Source organism: Pterocles gutturalis, unplaced genomic scaffold (genome assembly GCF_000699245.1).
Source record: "Pterocles gutturalis isolate BGI_N339 unplaced genomic scaffold, ASM69924v1 scaffold8664, whole genome shotgun sequence".
In the NCBI taxonomy this organism is placed as follows: Eukaryota; Metazoa; Chordata; class Aves; order Pterocliformes; family Pteroclidae; genus Pterocles; species Pterocles gutturalis.
The window spans coordinates 1-4,161 of record NW_010130607.1 but is presented as its reverse complement, the minus strand read 5'-3'; positions in this window follow the sequence as shown (position 1 = coordinate 4,161).

The window sequence follows — 4,161 nt, the reverse complement described above, 5'->3', positions numbered from 1 at the left end:
GCTGCGGCGCCGAGAGGAGTTGGGTTTGCAACAAACCCGAGCTGCAGAGTCCAAAGATGGGAAACGGGACGAGACGGGCTCAAAATCTTTGCGTCAGCTCTTAATAGAAAACCTCCAAAAAACCCAAAGAAAAAGAAAACTCAGGGGGAAAAAAAAAAAAATACCAAAAATTGATGAATAAGAATCAAAATTTTCATGCAACTGGCTTTGGGAGGACCCATCAACCCTTGGGGGACAGTTTGATGGTGGAGAGGAGGACGCAGAAGTAGGGGAAGACCTTCTCTCCGCTGAAGGAAGCCACGGGGAAGGTGAAGATGCATTGGCGGCTGCCGACGGCGTAGAAGGAGACTTGTCCCACCTCGTAGTCCAGGTAGACCCCGATGGCCCCGTTGAGGAGCGGGACGGAGGTGTTGGAAGGCACCGTGAGGGCCACGCAGAGCTCATCGTATTTCTGCAAACCCCAAATCTCGGCGTTGGGTTTGAAGAGGACCCGACCTTTCCTCTGAACCGACTCGCGGGCCACCCCAACGGCCCAGAAGCGTCCGTTGGCCTCCACCTCCCAGTAGTGACGGCCCGAGGTGAAGCCCTCGCTGCCCAACATGCACGGATCCGTGTCGAATTGGCCCGGACCCGCAGGCCACCGGTGTCCTGGTCTACCCCAAGTGGCCTCTTTGAGATCCTTGGAGAGGATCACCTCGGGACCCGCCGTGGTGGGATCCAAGGTCACGTCCACTGGAAAGCAAAAGAGAGAAGAAATCAGGAGCCGAACTCAAGCGCACCCTAAAAATCCCCTCTGCTGGTTGTTTTTTTCAAGAAGGAGAAAAGGAGAAGGGTGGTGAGGTTGGAGATGGAGGATCTCCAGTTGAGTTTGCAGATGGAGGAGCCAAGAAATGGAGGAGCCAAAAATGAGGTTGGAGATGGAGGAGCCAAAAGATGGAGGTTGGAGATGGAGAAACCAAAAGATGAGGTTGGAGATGGAGGAGCCAAAATATGACGTTGGAAATGAAGAATCTCCAGTTAAGGCTGGAGATGGAGGAGCCAAAAGATGAGGTTGGAAATGAAAGAGCCAAAATATGAGGTTGAAGATGGAGGATCTCCAGTTGAGGTTGGAGATGGAGGAGTCAAGAGATGGAGGTTGGAGATTGAGGATCTCCAGTTGAGGCTGGAGATGGAGGAGTCAAGAGATAGAGGTTGGAGATGAAGGATCTCCACTTGAGGCTGGAGATGGAGGAGCCAAGAGATGGAGGTTGGAGATGGAGGATCTCCAGCTCCGATGGACATCTCATGCGATGGAGCCCAGAAACCATCAGGAATTGGTACTTTTCTCCTCTCCGGCCACCTTTGGTTACCTTCAAACTGTTTCACCGTGTGGTAATCCAAGAGCAGATCCCACGTGCGCGGCCGCGGTTTGAGGAAGAAAGCCATGGCGCTCGCAAAGTCCTCCATGCAGAAAGAAGAAAAAAATTATCCTACAAATGATCCTACAAAAAACCTAAAATCCTACCAAAAAAAAAAATTATCCTACAAATGATCATATCTCAGCTTTTCACCCCTTTTTATGTCAGAAAATGGGTTCAACCACTGCATTTAATCAAAATATTTAAGAAAATGCCTTTTTTTCTCCAGTAGTTGCAAAGGAGCTTGGTTCATGTACTGGAAGATGGATTAATTAATGAGAGAAATCCCAAAAACGGTTGAATAAACCACACGGCGATGCCCAAAAATAACCAAGTTGCTGCTTTTTTTTTTGGTTTTTTTTTTTCCCCAGAAAAAGTGCAAATAGGGGGATTAAAGCAGCGGGTGGGTGAGAAAAAAATCACTTTTAAATGAAAATAAAAGCAGGAGCCGGGCTCGTCCTCCCTAAAATTTCCCCAGACAGACCAAAAAGCGAATTATACCCGCGACCAACCTCTTGAAAACACCTTTAAACCCCCCAAAAAATCCCGAGGGCAAAACAAAATTAAATCCAATTCCCTTCCCCTGTCGCTGAGATCATTAAAGTGCCCAAACCCTTTATTTTTCCCCCCAAAAAAAGATGTCAGAATGATGCAACCCACCTGGTTTTTCCCCTTTCTCGAACCTTTCTGGATTTTTCTTGGTGGCACCGGCGCCGTTCTGGGGTCCCTCCGGCTGATTTTCCTCCACCAGCTTCTTCTGTTTTCTTTTTTTTCCTTTTTTTTTTTCCCCCACTCCCTTTCTTGGGTTTTTTCCCCCTTTCTTGGGTTTTTTTCCCCTTTCTTGGGTTTTTTTCCCCCCTTTCTTGTTTTTCTTTCCCCTCTCTTGGTTTTTTTTTTCCCCCGTCTCTGGCACAGGCTCAGCGAAAGCTCGGTCCCGTCTCTTCCTCCGCCAGCTTTTATCATCCGAAGAGGGAGGAGATCTCCAATCTCCCCTCCGCAGACAGGGCTGCGACGCGCTCCGACGCCTCTTGCACCCTCCGATTGCGCCTTTTTTCCCCCTTTTTGGGGCCATTTAGTTTCCCAACGCACCTGGAAAGAGTTGGGAAGGGAGAAAACAACAAAACAAGGGGTGTAAAAAAAAAAATAAGTGCATTATTGTGCCGCAACACAAAGGAAAAAATGAAATTTTGGGTTAAATTTTTGGTCAAATATTGGTTTACATTTTTGGTCAAATTTTAGTTTCAATTTTTGGTTAAATCACGGCTTAAATTTTTGGGTCAAATTTTGGTTTAAATTTTTGGTTTAAATTTTGGGTCAAATCGTGGTTAAATTTTTTGGTCAAATTTTGATTTAAATTTTTGGTCAAATTATGTTTTGCAGTTTTGGTTAAATTTTGGGTTAAATTTTTGGTCAAATTTTGGTTTCAATTTTTTGGTTCAATTTTATGGGTTAAATTTTTTTGTTTAAATTTTTGGTTTAAATTTTGTTGGTTTTTTTTTTTTTTTTTTTCCCCAAATCCGGCCAAACCGTGGGCGAGGAAATTTGCTTTTCCCCGCACGTGGGAAGACCCAGGGGCGGTTTGTGGGACAGCGACTTCTCCCAGCGTCGATTTCTTCGCGCCGGAAGGGAAACACCGCACAAAATGAGACCGGCCACGCTGCCGTTGCCGTCTGGCGTTGAAGAAACGTTGGCGATGGGTGAGCAGCCGCCGGCGACGGCCACGAAGGTTTTTGGGGGATCTGCTGAGAGCTGAGATCCTTCCCCCCTCCATCCCAAAAAATGGGGCAAAAAATGAAAATATCGGAATTTTTTAGTGGGAGAAGAAATTCATGGTCATGGGAGAAATTTCAAGCGAGTTAATGCTTGGAGGGAAGGCGCCTTTTTTGGGGTGAATTATTAAATATTGGGGTGAATTATTAAATAATTTAAAATTTTCAAAGCAGAATGATACCGAGCTGGGCTGATTGCTTTTTTTTTTTTTTTTTTTGGGGTGGGGGGGGGTGGTGGTATATTCAGGAGAAAATCCAGCCTCACCTGCGGTCCCTCCGGAAGGTGTTGGCAGAATTTCAGGACTGGGAAGCGAGTGAAGAGAGGCACCGGCTGGATTACCTGGTAAAGGCTCCCGCAGTGTTTTGAGCTGAGGTCCTTGGGGTTTTTTTGGGTTTTTTTTTTTCCCCCTCCCCAAACATCCTCACAACACGTCCCCAGCGTCCTGCAAAAAGCCCCAAATCCGGTCGGAGCTCCCGGGCAGCTTTGGTGAGCATCACCTCCTCTTTCTCCTCTTTGAAATAATTTTCTTTTCACGGCGGCATCGCTTTGATCCAAGATCGAGTCCTAAAAGGACATTAATTAATGCGGAATTAACCCTCCCCCCCTGTTTCCCAGAGCTCTGAAGGGTTTTGGAGCAACTAGAAAGAGATAAAATGGTCAAAAAGGAAAAAGAAGAAGGAAAAGAATTGGATGAGCAGCTTAATTACCCTCAAATTGTTAATTAATCACATCCCTGGCGTTACAACCCCTCTGCCTCCAACCCAAGTGTTTTAGCTGAAAATTGAAAAAATCAGGTGTGGGGTCTCATGGGGTTTTTTGGGGGATTTTTTTAAAATTTTCCAGGAGAGGAGCGAAGCCAAGCGGCACCGCATCGGGGCCGAGTTCGAGCGGCTGCGCCGGTTCCTGGCAGAGAAGGAGCGAGCGGTACTGGGGCGACTGGGGGAGCTGGACGCTGCCTTCGAAGCCGCCCAAGAGGAGAAATCCTGGAGGGTGG